General features: G+C 38.4%; 1 long non-coding RNA gene and 1 pseudogene across 1 annotated transcript; both read right to left on the minus strand.

Moving 5' to 3' along the window:
* Positions 1–1,427: 1,427 nt before the first annotated feature.
* LOC109247119 (methylcrotonoyl-CoA carboxylase beta chain, mitochondrial-like) lies at positions 1,428–4,345 on the minus strand (annotated as a pseudogene).
* A 7,144-nt stretch (positions 4,346–11,489) lies between these two features.
* Positions 11,490–20,577, minus strand: LOC109247110 (uncharacterized). The gene is made up of 3 exons (XR_002071592.2): positions 19,337–20,577; positions 12,876–15,816; positions 11,490–11,928 (listed from the first exon to the last, which is right to left on the minus strand). It is a non-coding gene; the product is annotated as an uncharacterized LOC109247110 (long non-coding RNA).
* Between the last annotated feature and the right edge of the window lie 5,593 nt (positions 20,578–26,170).

Here is a 26,170-nt window from a genome sequence, read left to right on the forward strand (position 1 = left end):
GTGAGGAGGCAAAATCAATCAACCTTGATGACTGAATCTGAGGTTCCTAAAAGACCACCAGTGCAGATATCCAGTAGATCCAAAAGATACATAGGTCTAGAGCTCAGGGAGAACAACGTCGACACAGGAATCATCTGCATTTAGATGGTTTCTGAAGCCATAAGAAGGGCTGAAATGACCAAGAGGGAATAAACCTAACCATGAGTAACATATACATTTAAGAATGAGCCTGGGTGGCTTAGTTGGTTAAGCATCCAACTTCGGCTCAGGTCATGATCTCATGGCTCATAAGTTTGAGCCCCACTTCAGGCTCTGTGCTGACAGCTCAGAGCTTGGAGCCTGCTTCAGATTCTGTGTCTCCCTCTCTCTCTCTGCCCCTCCCCTACTCAAGTGCTGTCTCTCAAAAATAAAAACATTAAAAAAAACTAAAAAAAAAAAAAGATGAGCAAAGTGCCAGAGGAGGGGAAAGAGGGCATGCGGAGTTACTATTTAATAACAGAGTTCTGTTTGGAATGATGAAAAGTTCTGGATATGGATGGTGGTGATGGTAGCACAACCATGTGAATGGACTTAATGCCACAGAACTGTACACCTAAAAATGGTTAAAATGATACATTTCATGTTCTATATATTTTAACACAATTTTTTAAAAACAGAACGAGGGGATACTTTCATGTTATCTTTGTATGTTTTAGAATAATGATCTATTTATGTTTTGCTAATGAAAAATCAGGACAGATAGTAAAGGGAGTAGGAGAGAAATCACCAGAGGAACAGGGGCAGGCCAAGGGAGACGTAACAAGAAGGGGCAAAGAGGTTGGCAGGAGACCTAAAGTTTCAGTTTGGAAGCTAAGGACAGCATGACGGGGAGGAAGTGTTCAACTGCACTGAATGCCTCAGAGAATTCAGTCAGATAAAGTCAGAAAAGAACGCACCGAGCAACATGGAGGTAAACCTTGGAGAGGGCTATTGGCAGGGGAAGGCAATGAGGAGAAGGACGGAGAGATAATTGGTAGGAAATAGAGCCCTGAATGCAGACAACAAGTCTGACTGGTAAGGGAAGGAGTAGTGGCTAAAAAGATGAGTAATAGATGCTTTTAAAAATTGTGTGTGGTAAAATATCATCATGCATAATCAGCAAAGCAATCATTTCAGAAGAAAAATGACTTTCTGTTAATAATCTCAATCATACCTGCAGTGTATAGGTTATGGGACTTTTCATGCTACTTGTGGGTTAGAAAGGATAACAGAAAGTTATTCTTTTTTTTATGGGTGGTAAAGCTGAACCACAGAAAAGTTTCTCGAAGAAATAGACAAGGAATTGAAGTTTATCCATAAATATCTTCATTGATTTTTGTTTAATGCAGAAAAGTATGATGCACTGTGTTAAGAAAACAATTTTGCCGTAATAGCCACATGTTGGAAAAGTCTAAAATTTTAAGGCTACTCGTATATTAATTTTGGTACATGTCCAATGGAAGATACTTCACACTCCAGTAACATCCTCAAGATACTGAAGTCAGTCTTCTGGATTGGTGCATTGAAGGCTGGACTAATACTAAGACCCAGGACCAGTCCGGTGTCCACTGGATCAATAATCCTGTCATCCTACAGCCTTGCACTGGAATAGTAAGGGTTTCCTTCCTCTTCAAACTTCTTAATGATTGGCTCTTTTAAAGCTGCTTCATCTGCACTGGAGAATTGTTTTCCTTCACGTGCTCTTTGGTCCTTTGCTACTGTGGCCAACACATTGGCTGCCTGCTCTCCTCCCATCACTGAGACATGAGTGTTTGGCCACAGGTAGAGGAATCTTGGGCTATATGCTCTGCCACACATCCCATAGTTTCCAGCCCCATAGGATTCCCCCAATGATGACAGTTATCTTAGGCACATTGGCACCGGCTACAGCAGCCACCATCTTGGCACCATCCTTGGCAATTCCTTCTGCCTCATAGTCTCTACCAACCTAAATCTGGTAATATTTTGAAGGAACAGCAGAGGAATATTCCTTTGGCAGCATAACTGGATGAAGTGAGCACCCTTTTTTGCAGATTCAGAAAAGAGAACTCCATTATTTCCTATGATACCTATAGGGTATCCAAATATTCTAGCAAATCCTGTAACTAATATGTCTCCATATAAGGCTTTTGAATCTGCTTCCATCCATGATTCTAGCAATGACCTCTTGGATATCAAAGTTCCTCTTAAAGTTAGTGCCAACTATTCCATACAATTCATTAGCAGGAAGCAAAGGATCTTTAGAAGGCTCAATGGAAACATCCAATTTCTTCTGATAATTTAGATTCCTCACAATTTTCCTAGTTATGTGAAGGGCATGAGGATCATCCAAAGCATAGTAGTCAGTTACTCCAGACTTTCTGCAGTGCAGATTGGCACCTCCAAGATCCTCAGCTGAGACCTCTTCTCCAGTTGCGTCTTTAACCAACTGGGGTCCTCCCAAGAAAATGGTACGTTGCTTGCGTACAATGATGTTTTCATCAGCCATTGCAGGCACATAAGAACTACCTGCCATACAGGAGCACATGACCACCGCTATCTGTGCAATATTTTGAGCAGACATAATTGCCTGATTATAGAATATATGGCCAAAGTGATCTCGATCTGGAAATATTTCTGCTTGCCAATGTAAGTTTGCGCCTCCTGAATCAACCAAGTAGATGCAGGGGAGCCTGTTTTGCATTGCAATTTCTTGTGCCCACAAATGCTTCTTCACAGTCACGGGATAGTGGGTCCCTCCTTTGATGGTGGCATCATTGGCAACAATTATAATTCTACTCCTGATACTCTCCCAATGCCTGTAATGCCACTGGCACGCACCTCCTCATTAGCATATAACTGGTAACCTGCAAACTGGGATAATTCCAGAAATGGAGACGCTGGGACTATAAGACTGTCCACTCTTTCTCTGGCTAAAGGTTTTCCTCTTGATATGCGGCGTTCTCGGGCTTTCTCACTGCCTCCTAATCTTATTTTCTGTGCTTGTTCATGGAGCTGATTTACAAGTACTTTCATCTGTTCATAGTTTTCCTGGTAGATGGCAGAACCTGAGTCCGGCTGGGTACCCAGTGTGGCCACTGAGTCCCTGTAATAAGTGCGCTGGCCGGGGACAAGGGCGCAAGCGCACCGCTGCAGGGCTAACCTCAGGGAAGCCCACTTGACAGCCTGTCCGGAGGGAAGAACTAGCGCAACACAGCGGCCCGCGTAGGTTCAGAGTTGGCTATTTCCCAGCTGGCTTCCCTGATTCGGGATATAGCTCAGCTCACGTCCTTACAGACCAACCCGCCTGAAACACCGCAAAGTCTCAGGCCAGCCACAGTGTATGTCTCTTCATTTGTAACAATAATAACAACAAAAATAATGAGTTAACCCTAACTGGGCATTGTGCAAGCCTTCTTTTTTGTTTAAAAGTCATAGCAATCTGAGAAGTAGTCACTAGAATTATCCTCAGAAAGACTGTATAACTTACTCAAGGGCATCTAGCCATTGATGGAGGGAGGCAGGATTTTTGCCAAGGAAGTTTGACCACAGTGCCATGCTTCTCACTGTTGCACCATACTAGTAGCATTGATGATAAATGAGCCTGTGGGGAAACAGCTTGTGGCAGACCAAATAATGGCCCCCCAAAGATCTCTATATCCTAATGCCTTCAACCTGTGAATGAATTACCTTACATGGCAAAAGGGACTTTACAATGGCAATTAAATTAAAGATATTGAGATGGGGAGATTACCTTGGATTATACAGATGGTCTTAAAATAATCACAAAGGTTTTTTATAAGCTGGAGGCAGGAGGATCAGAGTAAGAAAAGGTTATGGATAACAGAAGCAGAGGTCAGAGTGATGAGCAGAGGGGCCATGAGCTGAGGAATAGAAGCAGTCTTGAGAAGCTGGAAAAAGCAAGGGAACAGATTTCTCTCCTAGAATCTCCAGGATAAATGAAGTCCTGTCAACGTATTTTGGACTTGTGACCTCCAGAGCTGTGAGATAATAAATTTACATTGTTTTAAAGCACTAAGTGGTAATTATTAGCAAATATTTAGTTTTGGCAATTTGTTACAGCAGTCATAGGAACTAATACACAGCTGATGTAACCTGATGATAGTTACACCCTGCCCTTGTTAGGAAGATACCTACACAAGGCCTCAAATCTGCTTAACTGCTCCATAGACCTTACTCTGGAGTGAAATGCCCTGTTGGTTTTGAGGTTTGGATTTGCTTGCTGCTTTATTTATCAGTACATAAATACATGCCATTTCAGAAAGTGGATGCCATTCCCCAGCATATTCACAGCAATCAAAATAGCAAACAGACTGAAAATTGCCATAATAGCGCTTATTCTTGTCCTCACTTTGACTTATAAAATGACATGCTTACAAGATTTGTAAAAATCTCAGTTTTGCTTTGCTCCCTCCCTTTTTTCTAGATCTTTCTTTTCCCTCTCTGCTAAGAAATTTAGCCTCTTAGCATAAGGTTTCCTTACACTGACATATATTGTGAGCTTTGTTTTTCTTTTTTTTTAAGTGAGCATATTTTTCTTTTTTAATTATTTTTATGACATGTGTTGGGTTAGCAACAAAAGGGAGCTTTGACATGGAAAACATAAACATGAGGAATGCAGAGTCTAAATTAATTTCCCCTCTGACTTAGGGGAAACCATTGTTGGTCTCTATTTGAGTATATCAAAATTATGTGGTAAAGAAAGCAGGATTATTTTAAACTTTAAAAAGAAGAGAAGGACATTAATATCCTTTGGATACCTACTATATGTCTAATGCCTTATGCATGCCATCATATTTACTTCTAATAATTTGTAAAGGTTAGGTATTTTCCCCATATTTTGGATGTGGAAGAGCAAAATAATTTACACAAAATGTCACAGATTTGAAAGAGAAGAGCCAGATATTACATGAGGCCTAGACTATTATAAACCCCACGAAGAATGGTTTTCCTTTCTGTGCTGCCTCCAAGGCAAAGAGTGCATTTTCCCTCATGGGTCACCATCAAGTAGCTTTCAGAGAATTTCCTGATACCTGGGAGCAGATTACAACTATGGGTCCTACTTCTTCTGTTCATGCCATTTTCCTCCTACTTGGAAGTTTCCTGTCTGCCTTCAGTATCCCCTCCACTTCAAAGTCATCCTCCTGTTCTCTGAGTTCCTCATTGACTCAAATCCTTGCTTTCATTCTTTCTTTTCATGAGCTTGTAATGTTTGATAGAGACAGAATGTTTGGCAGAGAAGGCCTTTGCAATATTACTATGGCAAACCTAGTCTATCCACAACACACTTCACCCCAAAATATCATGGTCTCCCATATACTTGGAAAACTGGATTGTTCCCTTGGCGATTAATTTCAAATGCTGGTGTCTGTTACAAATAAATCTGCTAAAGATGACACTTTTGTAATGTTATCTGATATAGGTAATATACAAAGAGGCAGAATATAAATTTGGACAATCAAGTATAAGGGGAGAGAAACAGAATAGTGGGATGAAGAAAGATCATAAATAGGCACCTTGGAAAAAGAAAAGCTTCCATGATTTTATGTTAAGCAAAGCTAGATAAGTTAAGACTGAGACACTTGGAGTTGTGGCAAATAGTCCCTTGACAAGCATGGGGTTTTACATTTCCACTGCAGTTTGCTGGTGTAGGCCTCAGTGTTGCTTAAAACCAAAATACGATCCTGCTGAAGACAGGAAAAAGAACATTTGGTAGACAATAGCCTGCCTCAGCATACTGTCTGTTTCCTTTTTTGTCCTCCCACATCCCCCTGATTCATGTTCTGCTATAACCTGAGCTCCTGCAGACTGAACCTATGGGGCACATCATCCAGGCTCCTTTGAACTCTCTTCTCATTGGGTTCAGCCATTGAAGGCACCAGCAGGAGATTTTAGCTTTGGAGGGCAAAGAAGTTGGGGCATTTCTTTCTTGCTGCTTCTTGTTCCATGCTATGGTTCTGGTAAGGTCTATACCTTTTCATTACTGTAGATACTATAGATAGGGACCGATATATGAAGTCTCACTGGACTTCAGTAACACACTTTTCTTCCTTTGCCCCATCATATGTAGGAGCAATAATGACTCTCCACTCTTGCTAACTTCTGGGTGCCTCAACCTCTTCACTGGTCAGTTTAAGTCACCCACTCTTAATATGAATAGTCCCCTCATCAAAACCTCTTCAACTCAACCATCTGTGTATAAGTCTATTTCCTGATGTTACCCTAACTGAGGACAATTTCCTTTTCACGACCTCCTGAATAGAGAGCTTCCCTGAAACCATGATTATTTCATTTTTCATTTTGTTCCAGTACCAGAGTCACCCATGTTTTTAAATCTCAAGATCATTTGTTTACTTGTTTTCCTTTGTATATAGGGAAATAATCTCACCTGTTTCACAGGGGAAAATAAAGTAAAGTAGTACCTCCTTAAAAGTAGCATGGGTTTGTTCCTTTGGAGGATCAAATTAGTGCCTCCCTAGAAATAAAATCCACTGTTGAAACAAGACCCCACTCTATTTCCTTAGTGTAAAATCTGACAAGGTTTTCCCTATCATAGAACATTGGAGTCACAATGGGGTTCCACTGTGCTTGTTTCTGAACCCTACAGTGTCACTTTATGGGTGCACAATATCTATGTCCCTATATGTTCTAGACATTTTTAGAAAATTTAACATAGCTATCTGCAATAAAATGTTATGAAGAGTTGGAGTCTTACCTCAACCAGGCAAAAGCCTGATTAAAAAGATCTTGTGCTGGCCCTGAAGGTCGGTATTTATAGCACTATATTATTTATAAATAATGTGAGAATTATTATAGCAATAAAAGTTGGTGTTCCAAAGAATGGGCATATTAGGGATGGCTAAATTATGGTGACATTGAGACCATAGGTCACATCTGAAGCTTCCTTTCATACCAGTGGAAAATTACTACCAATTTGACTGCAAAGCTATAGGAAAGTCTTGAAAGACATAGAGAGCGGTGGGGAAATTTCTATACATTTAACTAGGGGGAGAAATGAGGAAGACTAGGTGGATCCAAGGAGGCTGGAAGACTTGAATGATCTAGCATTCTTGCTCAGTCTCAACGTTTCTGCCTAACTTTTTTTTTCCTCTGAATCTGACTAAAGTCCTGCTTTCAAATAGAAATATGCAGCTGAAGAAACTCCTGCGAGGGGATTAGATTGGATACTGTGTCTTCCACTCTCTCAAAAGAGAACGTGTCAGGTTAATCACAAATCATGAATCAGACCTTAATCCTCAAGCCCCTCCACCCCTCCCATAAAAGATCAGACAACCCTGTAGTTCCCTGTTCAAACCACTGCATGGCCAAGGCTCAGACAATTGACAAATTTAAGAGACAGCTATAGGAAAGTCTCATTTTCTTGAAGGAAAGTTTTAGAACTCAGAATTGTTGGAACACTCTCAGGAACTGTCCCTATGGAGATAGGGTCCACTTGATTGCCGGTGAACACAATCTTATCACAAGACCTGTGACTTTTTTTTTTAATTAACACTCATTTTGAAAGACTGTAGTCTATATGATGTCCCTACCTCACCCCTTCTCTGATTTAAATGCCTCTTAAACTGGAAGATCAGTTTTCATTCAAAAGCTGAGTTAACAGGTGTTTATTACTCTAGGAATCAATCCAGTTTTAAAAGTTCAAGTCCACTTCTGGCTAATTCTGAAACATTTGAGATGGGAAAGAGCTCAGAAAATGATTTTCAAAACCAGTCATCTAATCATACATACTGTTTCTGGCTATGGGCAAGAAATTGATTTAGTGAAGAAAAACTATTCTGTGGCATTTGTAATATAAGAACTACCAGGAGAGTCTCACTCTGCTGGAAGATCTCTTTGTCCAAAAAGTATCAGAGATGCAAGTACACTTCTGGGCAACTGGGGGGAAGCAAAATAAACTTCCCATCCTTTGATAGACTGCCATCTCTCTCTCTCTTTTTGTTTTGTTTTCCCCGTGTTTTAGCACTTTAAGTGTTTACTTTTTTTCCTTGGGGTTTGTTTCATATAGCATAAAATTTGTGTAAATATTTTTTTCTTTCTTTAGAGAAAATTCATTCTTCTGGAGGTCTGTTAAAGTTCTTAGGCAACCTTCAAACTACTAATTATGTAGAGATTATACCGGGAAGTAAGCAGATTCTATTCAAGGGTGATTACCATGTAATCCAGACAGCATAAATAGTAATGTACTTAGTGCAGAAGAGTTTGCAAAATGCACAACCATTTTTTGGCTATGTGGCCTGGGGAAAAAAGAAGACCCACACACTTGTGATTTATGATTCCTTCATTTCTGTTAGGAGCTATCTTATTTACATTTCTAATCTTTTCCTTATGAGAATAAAAATAATCTTTGGTATGGCATGTTTCTTCTTCCCTTGACATTCTGCATCCTTGGGTCAGTGTTGGACTGCTTAACCCTGGAGTTTGTAGGACAGCATTGTGGAAGTAGAAGAAAAGCCACTAGATTTAGTTGGCTGGAAGGCAAGTTTTACCATGTATTTCTATAATCTGTATTCCTATATTATTTTCAGTTCCTGCCACACAAACTTTTGCACTTTGGAAAAACATAAAGATCTAGTTTTCCAGATTCAAGATTTAAGATTTCATGTTTGAAAATTCACTATGTACTCTCCTGTGGTTTCAAATTCCTCTACTCTTAAATTAATAGTGGATTGAAAGATACTAACAAAAGGTGTTTAAAAATTGACATTTAATTGAGACTTTTCCCCAAATGGAACCTGAAGAATTCCAAGGCACTTCCAAAGAGAAAGTTGGCATGTGTCTCAAATACAGACCAAATTTTATGAATTTGCCAGTCTTAAGTATTATAAATAGTCTATTCCATCTCACTTAATTAGGGAGGATAAAATATGTCTTCTATTATTCTTCATTGTGGTGACATTTAGTTGATCTTGAATGTATGGATTATTTCTCCAGTTGCTTCATATGTTTATTAACCACATGAACCATATCATTTAATATTTTGTCTCCACCCCAACACTGCACACATATTCTTATGTACTCAAAACTGACACAAACCTCTGAAGCTAAAGTTCATTGTAATAATTCTGCAAAAGCATCATCAGTCAGAATAGACTAGAATATGCTGCAGCAACAACAAATGAAAATATCATCAACTTATAGCACCCTGGGATTCAAGCAAATACAACATTCTCTAGATGGCATAGTGCTTATATCATGGCAGAAAATGAGAGATAATGAACCACGTGTGGGGTCTTAAAGCTGCTGCTTTGAGGGGACATGCATTGCTTTTGCCCACATTTCATTGCTCAAAGTCTTATGGCCACTCACTGAAGAGAGGAGAAGTGAAATACTGGGCAAACAATAACATAATCTCCACAGGAGACATAGGGGTTAGAAAGAAGACATATTGGAGCAATGTTTAGTCTGCATATCCTTCCAGCCTTAGGCCAAGCACTTAACAGCCATTATTCACCACTTCCCTGTCTCTCCTAACCTTGGGTATGATTAAATTAATTGGTTAAGGAAAGCTGGTATGTATTTCATGTGATTAATGCCTTGGAAAACAATTGCCATAGATTGCATTGATTTGTTTCATTTTACATACTTGAAATTAGAGGCTTATGAAGTCTACATGCAAATTTATGCAAAGTGGAATGCAAATTCATATTGTGAGCTCTGAGTCCTGGCACTCCCCCCTCCCCCTAGAAAAAGAACTGCACCATTGAATATGCATGTGCTGCATATGGTGCTGCTCTTTTCAAATACCGACTCAGAGCCAGCAGCCAAATAAATCCCAGTGACATCGACTGAGCTACAAACAAAAGTTTAAAGTCATTTAAGAACAAAAATTGAGCTCCAAAGTCTCAATATTTTTAGGGTCAATATCTTCAAACAAGATTTGAGTTAACAAATGCACTATTCCCTGGACTGAGCTCTGTGTAGATGGGCAGAGGCATATTGTTGAACAAAAGATGTACTGGCGGAACCCATCCTAGAATTTCATTCTCTTGATTACTTGCTTCTGGTGATCACTTGGCTGACTGGATCAAATAAATCTTCATTGCCACGAGCCAGTGCCCATGTGTGCTGACAATATTTCTCCCTCATTTGTACCCATCAGTGGGGGATTCTGGTTCCAAGATTCAGACAGGGAGTGATTATTAAGATAGTCTCAAAGAGAGGAACAAATTTTGCACCTGAGTGCTTTCAAGTCAGGCATAGGGGAAAAATTAACCACTTGTAGGAATCCCAATTAGAAACAATATTTTGATTGGCCTGCAGGTGGTACTCAGATGATTCTTTGGAGCTCATTCTGTTCTTGTGAGACCCCCAATTTTGCTTTGATACTAAATACATGTAAAATATTTTTGGTAAATGTTTATAAATAAACTGATAAGGGGCACAGTCTCAAGAGGCTTCTTCTAATTTGATGCTAATGAATTCAGTTATTTAGTTATTCATCCATTTATCAAATACTATTTTGGTTACTCTCCAAGTACCAGGCAGGGACCTGGGGGTACAAGAATGAATGACAAGCATCCCCTGTCCTTGAGGAGTACCAACCAACCTACTGAGCTACCTGAAGCTTTTCATAGTGTCAAGGACACTGTCTTTGGGTGACTTTTAAAACTAAAGGCATATGAATCACATTAAGAAATATACTAGGTGGGAGGAAGAAGCAATGATAATTTTTTCATGTGATGTTTATGGAACAATCCTCCATTACAGCAACTGTTTTTATAAAAATCTATTCAGGAAAATATTTCTCAGCCACAGTTTAGATTTCAAACAATATTTAGTACAACAAAATTTCAGTACAATAAATGTGTTTCAAATGTCCCCTGGAGTTTGTCATAATAGGATTTGATCTATGAGTTTAAAAAATATGCCCAGTAGTTTAGATATTTTACTTATAAATAATTTCCCAGAGAGAATGGGAAAGGGAAATATAAGCTATGTTGGAAGCATAAAATGACCTAGGGGCTAAGGGACGTACATCTTCTCTATTTACCTTTGGACTGTGGCCTTAAGACAATCATTCAAGGGGCTCCTGGGTGGCTCAGTCAGTTAAACAACCGACCTTGACTCAGGTCATGATCTCATGGTTTCTGAGTTCGAGTCCCCGGTTGGGCTCTATGCTGACACCTCTGAGCCTGGAGCCTGCTTCAGATTCTGTGTCTCCCTCTCTATCTGTCCCTCCCCCACTCATTCTCTGTTTCTCTCTGTCTCAGAAATAAATTAAAAAAAAAAAAAAACATTAATTTTTTTTTAAAAAATACAATCATTCAAAATTGGCATACCAGTGACAAATGTGGCACAGTCCCCCACAGAGATCAATTCAGGAGTGCAAGTTAAGTCATATAAGCTGAGAGGAAGTCTGATGAAAGAAACAATCAAAAGATGGCTATTTTTTTTAAGTTTATTTTGAGAGAGTGAGGGATGGGGAAGGAGTAGCAGAGAGAGGGAGAGAGAGAGAGGGGGAGAGAGAGAGAGAGAGAGAGAGAGAGAGAGAGAGAGAATCCCAAGCAGGCTCCATGCTGTCAGCACAGATCCTGACATGTGGCTTGATCCCACAAACCTGTGAGATCATGACCGGAGCCAAAAACCAAGATTTGGACACCAAATAGACTGAGAGAACCAGGTGCCCCAAAGGATGGCTATTATTAACAAAAGGAATAATAATCATTATAATGGCACCAAGTCATAGTGTTTAAATATACAGTAAGTACTGAGATAAGAGCATTTATTTGTTACATCAACTCAATATGTTCATTTTATAGGTTATGACACTGAGGCTCAGACAGGTATATAAAGCCTGGTATTCAGTTTGGATCCACATCCTCTTTTTTCCCCAGGTGTTAAACCTCTTCCTGAGGAGATCTTCTCTCCTTCAGCTGAGAGCTAGGGAAGCTGTCAGAACAGGAAAGTACACATTAGCTTAACCTCAGTGAAGGGCAGTTTATAGAAGTCTGCTCATATGTGGGCTATTCAATGAGCTCAACTAATCCAATCAAAGGACCAAAAAGACTACTTCTTCTTTTATTCTTTTTACTAGAAAAAAATCATGGAAGCAGGAGAATGGAAGTGACCCCTTTCTGGTTTCCCACATCTTAGCGTGTTTCAAGTTTGTGGTTACCACGTATAGTAGGTTGAACTGTACAAGTTCTAACTCCAGTACCTGTGACTGTGGTCTTATTTGGAGACAGAATTGTTTATATAGTTAACTAAGATGGGTTCATGCTGGATTAGAGTGAGCCCTAAATCCAATGACTGGAACTTTTATAAAAGAAAGAAGATGGAGATTTGGACACAGGGACAGACTACATGAAGATGGAGTCAGGGATTATTAGTGATGCAAGATATAAGCTACAGAATACCAAGGATTGCTGACAACAACCAGAAACTAGGAGACAGTCAAGGAAGGATGCTTCTCTAGAACATTCAGAAGAAGCACAGACCTACTGACACCTTGATTTTGGATTTCTACCCTCAGACCTAGGAGAGAATAAATTTCTATTGGTTTAAACTACTTGGTTTGTGGTATTTGTTATGGTAGCCCTTGGGAAGATAATCTACCACATTTCTTGTCCCTCTCCATTATATCCTCTGTATAGCCACCATCTATTTCAGACTTTTGTCTCCATCACTTGAACTGTTGTGGTGGGATTTTCTCTGCTGTGGCTGCAAAGTATTCTTTCCTTTTGCAGTGTATCCTTCCCACCACTGCCAAAATCATTTTTCAGAAATCCAGGTCCAACTATGCCATACCTCTACTGTTCCAAGTTTTCAGTCATCCCTCAACATTTGACATGCCCATCTGTGGACTCAAAACTCCCCATGAGAAGGGTCTAACTCACCTGCACATTATTGTGGTCTCCCATGTCTTTGTCATCTCAGTCCTATGAATCGATGGTTAATACTCACAGTTACTATTATTTCTTAAATATGAATTCAGCCCAAATGGAAGTTTTGCATGCTGTTTCTTTTAACGTTTTATTTATTTTTGAGACAGAGAGAGACAGAGCATGAATGGGGGAGGGGCAGAGAGAGAGGGAGACACAGAATCGGAAGCAGGCTCCAGGCTCTGAGCCATCAGCCCAGAGCCCGACGCGGGGCTTAAACTCACCGACCGCGAGATCATGACCTGAGCTGAAGTCGGACGCTTAACCGACTGAGCCACCCAGACGTCCCTTGCATGCTGTTTCTATCTGTGCCTCTCATTTTTCTTCCTTGTTACTTTCCCATATTTACATACTACAATCTTGCTGAAGATGTCACCATCTCCTTCTCTTTCAACTCTGAGGCCCATGGTTGTCCTTCCTGCTTCACAAATGCTATTTCCTCATAGCCTTTCCCAGTTGTACTAATTTGGTGGTCCCTTCCCACTAATGACACTCTCATAATTTCCCCCTCCATTAATAATAATTAAAATTTACTGAATTCTTCCCATGTACCAACCACTGTGCTAAGAACTTAACTTACATAGATTATTACACTTCATCCTCACAACAATCCTACTTGTTAATTTTACAGGAAAAAGAATTAAGGTTAGAATTAGTAAGTGTCTTAGTGGAGATCACATCTTGCTGTAGTTGGCTTAATCTCTGGGCTACTGAAATGTCAGTCCCATGCTGCTCATTATTACACAATACCACCTCTGTGATAGCTTTCTTGCTCTTTAGTTATTGTGATATTTTGGCTCTTCTTGTCTCATATTCTCTACTAAATTTTCAGCCCCTTAAGAGTGGGGTCTACATCTAATTTATGTAGATGTATCAAGCCTCTACAGGGCTTGATGTAGTGTGGAAGACTCTGGATTAGGAGGTAAGGCATATCAGTTTTAGATGAAACTCTGCCATGAAGCAATGGTATGACTTTGACCAATCATATCACCTCTGTAGATATCTCTGTGGGCCACTCTGCAAGATTCAATAATTATCATGGCTCAGAGCTTGGGCTGTATTAGGAGAGCAATATACATTGATTTAACTTAATTAAGAGCATGTCTAGTCATGAATGAGACCTTTAGAAAAACTTCAAGGCAAGAGCCCTTGGATGAAATGCTCATTTGACTAATTGTTCTTTTGTCTAAAAACATTGCTTAAAGCTTAAACTGAACACTTTCATGAAAGATCCCCTTAAAACAGAGATGAATTATTTGCTAAAGGCAAGCCTGCTTAGTTTTTTCTATTGTCACCTTAAATCAGATGGATTTTCTATTTGTAACAAGTCTTAATTTATTAAACAGCTCACAACATACAATGTAAGGCATAATATTTAGTAGTAGATTTTAAAGCCATTTTTAAGGCATCTGGGGTAGTATCAAGATGTTTAAAGATAATATTTAAATTGAAACATTAAAAACAAAAAGATTTCTCAGCTCTTCAACCATCAAAACATTTGGCATCGCTTTCTTTCCTAGGCCCCAAATAGCCATGTAATCATTGCTCTGTGTTTTACATGCAATTCTACAGCTAAGTACATCATTATTTAGACTCCACAGATTATATGGTAATCATGGATTTACTGTAAACCCAATTTAATTTCTACAGAATTACTGACTTTAAGGTTGCAAAACAATATTGTTTACAAGGCAGTATAATAGCACTCAGAATGAATGCTGATTAGAACTAATAAACAAAGGAATGCATAGCTTTCAGGACTAAGCCTAAATAGTTATAGTGATCGATATGGCAATCAACACTTTTTAAGAGCATACCTGTTGAGCACCTGCTATGCAGTCTCTGTACAATTTTACTAAGGATATGGACAAGAAGCAAAGAGTATTTCATTATAAAATTCAAGAATAATCTTTATAATTGGTCAGCTCATTGTCTATTCGCTCGTTCTAACTAATGACACTGATCCTGTGCTTGAGTTCTTGGTTGGGTTAGTATTTGAAGAATTTCCTTAAAACCTAAATGTTGCAAGTTTAATCCATTACACCCTAACCTTTCTCTCACTATTATTTGCCTATGACCAAATAAATGTGTCTGAATTTAGATGCACAGGTGGGAACATGAATGAATAAATTAATACTCGTCAACTCAACGAACTTTGGGATGTATTGGACAGGAGTAAGGATATGGTTTAAAGTTAGTGGTGTTTATTGGTCATAATCTCTGGTGCATAAATTTTAATTGTTGCACAGAGATGAAAATTAGCTTAAGCAAAAGTCAACCTGTGTTGGCCTTATTTGAGGGTGGGGTAGAAAACATGTGGGGAGGATCCATGCAAACTATAGGCCAAATAAAACTTTAGCAGACTTTTGAGAAATCCAGATTGCAACCTAAAGAAGAAAGGTAGTAGGTCTCAAAAGAAGGTGGTGGGGGGAGGGCAGGGGTACATTCTATAATTTTTCTAATATTTCCTATGATAGGAGTTATATTTGAAAGTATCAAGCTACTAGGAAATGCTGAGACTTTTTAAATTTAATAAGGATTGCATATGGTAAAAAGAAGTTACAAACTGGTCAGAAATGGAAGGGAAGAGGATAAATTAGATCTTTTTTGGAAACAAGTGCCCCCTCAAGCCTTTTCACTCATCAGGCTAAAATATCCCTAGAAATCAATGGCAACAATCCAGCTGCATTTGAGATAGTGAATCAATTCTAAGCCAAAACATCCTTGAGTATGGGTATTCTATTTTTTTTTTTCATGCATTTACTCAACCAATATATAATGAGCTTCTACCACATATCAAGCGCTCTGCTAGACACTGGGGATTTAAAAATCAAAAGACAGATGTGATTCCTTCAGTCTTCAGCCTCATGGAGAAGACAGATATCCATTGAGTTATCTGAAAGAAAAATTATAAATGTTGCTTTAGTCAAATTCTTTTAGTTATAAGAGACCAAACAAAACAAAACCCCAAAACCTTGGCTAAATTAGAGAATGATTTGTTCACAGATCAAAATGGCCCAATCTGTTGGTCATGGCTAAAAGCAGAGGGTTTAGAGTATATATTCTGACTTGATCTCATTCTTTCCATTATTCTTCTGTAATGGTTTCCAACTCAGACAGACTTGCTCCTTGTGTTGACAGAATGGCTGCTAGTAGCTCCATTCATGGCTTTTATCTTCTTAGTGTCCTTATAAAAAAAAAAAAAAAAAAGAGTCTTATTTCTTTCCCTGCAGTTCCACAGAAATCTTGAACCTAATTTGTGTTGTTCAAGATTGGTTTAGTTGCTCATTCCTGAATCAATCATTGTAGCTAACAGGATGCATATGTTTATTGGCTCAGGCCAAGGCTCACCTTGCACTAGGGCAGGGTAAACTCCAATCAAATCATATGAAATGAGAAAAGAAAGGATGATTTCATAAGGAAAATTTGGATGAAGTCCTAGGCAGGCAAAAATGATGGACATCTACCACAAATCTTATGATGGCAAAAAAACAAAACAAAACAAAAAAACATAGGTCATTCTCCATGCTCTCTCCTCTTTCTCATACGAAGCATCTTTTCAAATATGGTTATATTAAAATAATTTTAAAAGGTATTTTGAGCACCTCTTATAGTGTGTAGTGGTTAAATTTATGTGTCAACTTGGCTGGGCTAAAGGTTACCCAGACAGCTGGTAAAACATTATTTTTGGGTGTGTATGTGAGACTGTTTCTGGAAGAGATTAGCATTTGAATCAGAAGACCAAGAAAAGAAGATGGTCCTCCTCTGGAGGAGGTTACTGAGAGGACTTGACAGCTGCACCTGCACCTGGGCAATTGGAGATCCTCATCCCTCCCCAGTTCTCGAAATGTGCATTCTGCTTGTCTTCCCTGCACCAGAAACTGCCTTAAGGACTGCACCAGAGCTGTTCTGAGTGAGTACCATGTTGTTGACACCATGTGGACAGTGTATGTGAGTAAACCCAGTTAAGCCCTCTATTTAACTTTTAATATTCTGGCATGTGGGTGCAGAGATCTACTCATCTTGAAGTTGCTCCAGTAAGTTCCCTCTCTGGCTTGTTAAAACTGCTACCTACCAATCTGGAGTGGCCTGCCTCTTTATTCATCTCCTTGCCCTCCATGCAGCAGGGCTAATTTGTAAATTAATACCCTCACTAATATGGATGAGCATCATCAAATCTGTTGAGGACCTGAATAGTACAAAAATAAAGAAGAAGGGCAAATTTGTTCTCTGCTTGGGTTGGGGTGCACACCTTTTCTTGCCTTGGGACATCAGTGCTCCTTGTTCTCAGGTCTTCAGATATGGACCAGGACTTTGTACACCATCGATTTCTGGTTCTCATGCTTTTGAGTTTGAATTAGAATTATACCACTGGCCTTCCTTGACCTTCAGCTTACAGACAGCAGATCATGGGATTTCTCAGCCCCTGCAATCATTGAGCCAGTCCTTCATACTAAACCTCTTTCTAGTTATTAATGTATACTCTACTCATTCTGTTTCTCTGGAGAACCCTGACTAATATACAAAATATTATTTTTTAGTTTATTACCCAAGAAATAAGAGCCAAGGATCTTGGTGTCTATTTTCAACATTAGATATGCTCAACTAAACAATCTAAGAAGTTCCAATATATGTATAACATGATACATTAGAATTTAAATGTTTAAGTGCTAAGTAAGGCATGAAGACATTATGGTCTACTATAATAATTAAAAAAGGCAACTTCTATTTGTCCTGTATTTTGTGTTTTAAAAGCATTTTTTGTGTTCTTTCTCAGTTGATTTTAAAATCATCCTTGTCAGTTTGTCGGGGAATATATTTTCATGACCCACATTTTCCACAGGAGACAACAGAGACAGGAAGGGGCACCAAATTCCAAAATAGAGGTTAACAGATGAGAGGGGTATTTCAGTCCTGGATGTAACTTTTCCTCTGGTCTCAGGTGGGTCTATTCTCAGAAGTTCCTTACAGTGGAAGTTCCTGGGTAATCACAAGCACAAGCCAAAGTGGCCTGTCATAAAAAGGCTCTTCTTTTTTACTTTTGAAAGCCCACATTCTAGCTAGCTATGTGCAGTTTTTTCTATTCCATAATATAACTGTACTTCTTTTAGTGCTAAAGACTTTTTGCCTCTGTCTTTGAGTAACACTGACCCTAGCTTATTCTGTGACTGTGAGTATCCCCATCACACTTCTGACCATGGGCCCATCACCTGAATTCATAGAGCACAGCACAAGGTTGCAGGGATACGGAGACCTGAGATGTGATTCCTGAAACTGTCATTTTAAGGCTTGAGGAATTCTCTCTTTAGGGGACAGAGAGTGTTGGGTCACAAAGTAACACTCTTCTTTGTGAACAACAGTGACCAGAGAATTATTCAAGTCTTCCCCACCTCAAAAATTCCTTGAAAAAGAAGCATAGCCTCAGTGAGAAAAAAAATATATATATATTTTGCAAGTTTCAGATATTATGCACAGAAAACCCATGTGCTTCTTTGTGTGATCACGTGTTGAGTCCCTTTCACAAAGATATGAATCATACAGAATGGTTCTACAGGTTTTAAGTTTGCTAAAAACAAACACAATTTCATACCTTTCCAAAATACTTTATTGTTTAGCATCTTCCATGACTTTGTATTCACTAAGTACCTTACAGTTTATTCTTTAATCATCACAGAATCCTTGAAACAGTTTGGCCTGATATATTGCTGTTTTATTCTTTTTATGGATGGGGAACCTAAAGGGAAGTCATGTTCAAAGTTACACACAAGGACCAAAGTTAGAACCCATAAGTCTTAATTACAAATATATTCCAATGAGTCTGGCTTCCTCTCTGCATTTAACCTTGGGTCATTTCATAACCTCTTTAAGTCAAGTGAGAAAAAAAAAAATGTCTGTGTCTGATTTTGCCCACTCTTTATTCTGACCTTGTCACTTAGTAGTCTGGTGATGAAGGGCATGTCACTGAACTTGGACAAGCTTCAATTTTCTCACTTGTTAAAAGGGGAAATTAAGCCATGTTTTGGGTTGTGATTACTTATAACAAATGTAACAAATGGTAATTGTTGCCATTAAGAATCTTCCCAGTCTTCATTCAGCTATTTCTAATCAACATAATTTATCCAATTTTCTCATTTTACTCTGTATTGTTGTTGATGATAACCCCCTCGAGGACACAGGCTTCCCCTTATAAATTGCTTCAAAGAGTGGTTCTCAACCTTAACTGAACCTTAGAGTCAGCTGGGCAGCCTTCTGAAATTATCCACTCCTTTCTTTCACTCCAGAGCTATTAAAGAAAAATAAATAAGGGGTGGGTCTCAAGCATCATACTTTTTAAAATCTCCCCAGATGACTCTACTGTGCAAGCCAGGTTGAAAAATCTCTGCTTTATAGACATGCCTGTCATTCCTACCACCTACTTGTAAAGCCATAGCTCTCTCAATATCCAAGATGTGAGTCTTCAGCAGTTCTGGACCTATTAAAAGATAAATAAATGCATAAATTAAGACATATACACTAAGTACAACTCCTGTCAAAGATTAAAAAAAAATACTAAACACCTCTGGAATTAGCTCAAGAACCAGAAGGAATGGAAGCCATCCTGAGGACTTGTTTTAACTGAATCTTTGCCACATAGATTCCTCTAGATCTCAAGATTTCCTTATTTGCAATGCTTTTCCAGTAAATAAGATTCTACCATTAAGAGGTGTTTTTAAATTAACAACAACAATAACAAAAATCTATACCCTAAAAAAAAATATGAATGATTTAAGATGGGCTTATGAAAGGGACAGAGAGTGATCTTACATGGGGTAGGGCTGCCTGGAGCCTCAGGCATACTGGATACCCCCTCCTCCACCACACCTTTCTGAGGTGGAGACTGGCCTGCCACCCCAGTGGGTCTGGAAAGCAGAGCATTGAGCCAAACAGGATTATTCTTAAGAGTTCAGGTAATTGGCCTTAGGGGTTTTAGACTTACTTGGGATCCATTACCCCTTCCTTCTATTCTACTTCTCTCTTTTGGAATGGGAATGTCCTGTGCCTGTCTCAACACTGTATTTTTGTGGAAGCACATAAATTGTCTGGTTCCACAGGTTCACAGCTGAGCAGTTTGCCTCAGGATGAGTCTACCTCACTCTCACCTATATCTCACTTAGAGGATATTTTGGATGATACTTTGGGCTTTAGACTTTATAGTTGATACTGGAACAAGTTAAGAATTTGAGAACTGTTGGGTTGGAATTAATGTAGTTTGCATTTGAAAAGGAAGGGGAAGAAAGTTAGACCAAATGTGTCTCTCCAAAATTCATATGTTGAAATCCTAATCACCAATACTCTCCCTTTGGGAGGTAATTAGGCCATGTGGGTAAGGCCCTCATGAAGGGAGTTGGTGCCCTTGCAAGCCTGTCTCTCTCTTTGCCCTGTGAGGAAATGAGAAGGCAACTGTCTGCAAACCAGAAAGAGTGCCCTAATCAGACATTGGATCTGCTGGTGCTTTGATCTTGGACTTCCCAGTCTCCAGAACTATGAGAAATAAATTTCCATTGTTTAAGCAGAAAAAAAATAGTAATCTGGGAATACTGGGCCCTTTGGTGGGATTAGGAGGCCTGTAAATAAAACTTTAGTCTCTACTTTTACTCATTATTTGTTTCATGGGACTTTTCACACTTTGTAAATATCATGCAAGTTTATTTTACATTTACTTATTCCTCATCTCCCTCACCAGTGGATGCTCAATGCCTTACACAGTGCCTGGACACAAATTAGTAGCTAAATATATATTTATTGAATGAATAAATGAGTACATTAATGAATGAAACCAGTGAGCTTGAAGGGTTAATGAATTAGAAGACTCATTTATCTTTTGTCAAGATCCCTCTCACTTCTGAACATACTGAGAAGCAGTCAATCACTGCTCTAAAGCTAGTGAGGAGATGTTCCCTTTGAATCCTTCATCCTTCAGACCCTTGAGGCTGGGGAGCAACTTTCCACAAGTTCAGAAATATCATAAACACCAGGCATTTGTAAGGCATTGTTCCCAGGCCTGAAGGTGGGGAATAAAACAATCAATAAGTCAGGATATCTGCTCAGATTTTTTTAAATGTATTTCAAGAGTCAAGAAAGAATCTGAAAATAGCTTAAACCCAAGGCATAATATGAAACATAGAATAGGGCTTTGAGAAATGCTTTCCTGAGGTTGCTTTAGTTTTGATGATTGTTTATTAATCCTTATTCTGATGATGTACTATCTTGTCATGGATCAGGCTGATATACGGTATGCAACAAAAAGTCTCACTCTTCCCTCTTTTCCTTACCACCCCCCAAAACTAAACCAGGTAGTCTCATGTCCTTCTAGAGTTTCTTTCTGCAAATCCAAGAAAAAAATGCAAATACATGTATTCTTATTTTTCCCCTTTCTTGCTCAAAAGTGGCATATTATATATAATTTTCTTCATAGTGCTGTTTGCAAGGAACAGTGTATCTTAGAAATCTTTGCATTTCAGTACACATAGAACTTTAGAGTTTGCTTTCAAGCTGACTCTTGTAAAATAAGGAGTCTTATAAAAAGCAGGGGAAGGTCATTTCAGAGGAATGGCTTGGAGCAGAATTAGGCCTTGGAGGTTGGGAGAAAGCAATGTCATCCTGTTTAGTGGTCATACAGAGTAGGGGAAGGAAAGTTATTTTAGATAAAGCTAGTGGGAACACCTCACAGGTGCTGCAAATACCCTGGAAGGACATTATAAAATGAACAAGGAAGTGATGGATCATCAGAATTACGCTCTAGGAAGATTAATCTACAGCCAGGTCAACAGTGGGTTGCAGATGGGACAGAGAATAGAGAAAAGGGGCAGAGAGATCAACTAGGAAGCAAAATTATCTAAATCCAAACCAGGCATCGTGATGAAGAGAATGGAAGGGAAAAGATATAATTATGAGAGACTTCATGGAGATTCATTCTATAGCCATGGTTCTCTCTACCCTTTCTGTCCAGCTCTCATACATTATAAATAAAGTTCAACTGTACTACTTAATCCTGTGGGCATATTTAGTGATATATACAATTCCAAGTGTGTTAACTTCACTTCCATCTATTTCTCTATAATTAAAGGAAAAAAAAATCAGAATTCATATGAGTGAGAGTGATGACTTCTCTAGAGTTGATTTGTACCCCCTCTATTGTATATACTAGTTAAGAAGTAAATTACTTATAAACTTTGGCATTTTATTATTATCAATAGTGAATTATTTTGCAGCTGATTGACAGGACAGTTTAACATGTTAATTCAATTGGCACCACTGAATTCCAGAACTTGTAACTAACCCTGAGTGGGGTTTGGGAAAAAAGTATGGGCAGAAGAAAGGAGTTGATGCAAATCTGAGCACCTAGATGCATAAGATGTAATTAATAGAAATGGAAAATGCAACAAGAACAGGGTTTTGTAACAATGAAAGTATAGAACAGTAGGCATAACCAGCTATGCCTGGTTGAGTGATATTTAGGAATGGCGATACTAACATGCTCAGAGTAAAGATATGAATAAGCACATGACTGAGACCCCTTTATTTATTCAGTCTATTCAGCAAAACACAGTGGCTAAAAGAATAATTCCAGAGTCAGACTGCCGGGGTTTAAGTACTATCTCTGCCACTTCCTAGCTTTGTGACACTGTGTAAGCTACTTACAGTTTCTTTACCTCAATTTTCATATCTTTCAAATGGGAAAAGTATAGTAACTGTTTTCTAATTACTGGGAGAAAAAAAATGAGCTAATTTATGCAATGTGCTTAGAACATTCCCCTGCATATAGTAAGTGCTCAATTAGTCACTACTTATGAGAGGAATATTTATTTAGTGTTTACCATGTACTATGCACTGTACAAGAACAGACTATGCACAGTGCTAAACAAAGCACATTTATTTCCCTCATAGAAGTTTGAGAGGAATGATGATTGATTCTGAAGAAGAAGAAGTGGGAAGTATTTATATTACCATATAGGGAGCTCTCTAATGACTTAATATGTTTAAAGATATATAAAGATGCATGTATAGAGGGAGAGGAGTACACATAATAAAGGCAGATGCATAAAGGAAATAGTCAAAGAAGCTAAAGTCCAGAATAAGGTAAGAGTTGCAAAACTTGCAAAGACAACTGAAAGGACCCTTAGTAACATTTTCAGAGCAAAGCAACTCACCAAATACAGTATAGAACAAATACCAAAGCCAGACAAAGATTCTACAAGCAAAGAAAACTACAGACAAATATCCTATGAATACAGATACAAAAATCCCCAACAAAAAAACTAGGAAATGAAATCCAGCAACAAATTAAAAGGATATTATATAAGGGTGCCTGGGTGCCTCAACGGATTAAGCATCCAACTCTTGATTTGAACTCAGGTCATGATCTTATGGTTCACCGGATCTAGTTCCATGTCAGGGTATGCTGACAGTGCAGAAGCTGCTTAGGTTTTTCTCTCCCTCCCTCTCTCTCTGCCTTTCCCCCCTTCTCTATCTCAAAATGAATAAACATTTTTTTAAAAAGGATATTATACACCATTATTAAGTAGGATTTATTCCAAGAATGCAAGTGTGGTGCACCATAAGAAAATCAAGCAATGTAATAAACTGTAAAAGGAAAAAAAAAACACATGTGATCATCTCAATAAACATGGAGAAAACATTTGAAAAAAAACTCAACACATTTTCATGATAAAAACACTTACCAAACTAAAAATAAAAGGTAATTTCTTTAACATGATAAAGGGCATTTATTAAAACCCGTAGTTGATGTCATATAAAATAGTGAAAGACTGAAAGCTTTTCCCTTAAGATCAGGAACAAGAAAAGTATGACCATTTCCACCACTTATTCAACATTGCACTGAAAGTCCTAGCAAGAGTAATTAGGCAGGAAAAAGAAACAAGAGATGAAACAAAAGAAATTCAAATTGGAAGGAGGAAGTACAACTATTTTCAGATGACATGATTCTGTATATGAAAATTCCAAAGAATACACACACACACACACACACACACACACACACACACTACTAGAACTAATAAATACATTTAGCAAAGTCGTAGGGTAGAAAGTCAACAGACAAAAATCAGTTGTGTTTCTATACCCCAGCAATGAGCAATTCAAAAAGGAAATTAAGAAAATAATTCAATTTACAATAGCATCCAAAATAATAAAATACATAGGAATAACTTTAAACAAGAAAGTATAAAATTTGCACAATGAGAGCTATAATACATCGGATGAAAGAAATTAAAAAAGACCTAATTAAATTGTAAGACATCCCATGCTCATGGATTGGAAGACATATTATTGTTAAGATGACAGTACTCCTCCAAATAATCCACAGATTCAGTGCAATCCCTACCAAGATTCCAATGGTGGGTTTTTCCCCCCTGAAATGGAAAAGCCAATCCTCAAATTTATATGGAATTGCAAGTAGCCCAGAATAGCTAAAACAATACTGAAAAAGAAAAACAAAGTTGTAGGATTCAGACTTTTCAATTTCAAAACTTACCACAAAGCTAAAAGAGTGTGGTACTCACATAAGGATAGACATATAGACCAATGAAATAGAATTGAGAATTAAAAAATCAATTTAAATATTTATGGCCAATTCATTTTTTATATGGCACCAATACCATTCAATAGGGGGAGAATAGTCTGTCCCTTTGAAACTGGTACTGGGGCAACTGGATAAAGACATTCAAAAGAATGAATTCGGACATTACTTCATTTACAAAAATTAACTCAACATGGATCAACAACCTAAATATAAGAGGGAAGGAGGAAGGGAAAGGACTAGTCTCAAATTAACAAGGAGTGGAGAGGTGGAGAGCTGTCAGGCCTGTTCAATTGTAAAGCATAAAACTGAGGTTTCTTTTTTTTTCTTTTTTGTTTAAGAGAGAAATGGAAACTGATCATAAGATATTGCCTAGTTTCTTAAAGTTAGTTCAAGTTGTCAAACTCAAGAATTACCTCCCAAGTAACCAAAAGAATTGCCTGATGTGATATGGGACCACTGTTTGTTGTCTCTGAGAAATCATGGACAATGAGAAAGGTGCTGGGACAGTGGGGACAGACAACTACAAAGTTTTCAGAGGGGGAAAATTGTCCCTGGATTCGAGGCTGCTAAACTAGATGGTGTTTCCCAACATAATTTTCCAACAGATATTATATGAGCAGTTTATACAAGGTGACATGAAGGAACCAACATAGACTCCCTACATAGAGATAACAAGTCAAACCATAATTCACATTTTGCATGTAGTTACCAGGCTAGGAAATTAGGGGATCCTATAAAAATGAGGAAGCTAGATTTATGAAGGCATTAAATAGAGACTTATCTTGCTAATAAAATAGAAAACTGTGGATTGGGATAATGGGGTTAACTGGTTTGATTGCTGGTTGAATAATTGCTAGTTTAATTGTTTGCTGAATACCCAAAGGACTGATTTATGGATGTGTACCAGTCTGGAAGGAGACCTCAATGATCACATTCTAGGGCCCTATTGGATTGCTTCTTCCAGTTCAACTTATTTAAATTTAAATCCAAAGAGTATAGAATTCTAGTAAGAGAACTTTGGAAGAATAAAAAGAAAATTTTTAGCTTAGTTGATCAAAAAACTATTAGTGAAGTTACAAATGGGAACGATTTAGTTTGATAACCTTTCTTGTGAAAAATGTGGTCAAGGTCAAGATGCTTTCACTCCTTGCATGTCATTTGAGTGACTGCTATTTGCTAGGCTAGCTAGTGATCACATGAAGATATTGTGGTCACCCCAGGAGCATACAGCAAGCTAGCTACTGCAAAATCCTCCCCCAGATCTTTGTGGTTTGTGTCTTGCTGAAGCCCCAGAACAATGTGGGTCAGTAGTGAGAGACACTTTTTCAAGTAGGCTTCCAGGGATCTAGGCTTTACCATCTCTAAAATCTTGGAGTTCTCCACTGTTTCTGCATCTGGCCAGCAGACAATGGAAGAGAGAGCACATGGAGGACTATGCCTCCTCCTGTTTGGTTAATATCACCCTATGGTCATATCTAACTGCAATAGCACTGTGTGCCTAAGTGAAAATCTGTTTGGGCAGCAACTAGCCAATCCCTGCTACAAACAGGGAAAGACAGACATATAAAAAGACACTTGTAAAACAACATAAAAAATAAAATCAGTATTCGAGATATACAGAAGGTGCTATAAAACACCATGAAGGACCACTGAAGCAGCCTGAGCCAAA

The sequence above is a fragment of the Panthera pardus genome, unplaced genomic scaffold (assembly GCF_024362965.1).
Source record: "Panthera pardus isolate Hobbes unplaced genomic scaffold, ASM2436296v1 HiC_scaffold_20, whole genome shotgun sequence".
Lineage (NCBI taxonomy): Eukaryota > Metazoa > Chordata > Mammalia > Carnivora > Felidae > Panthera > Panthera pardus.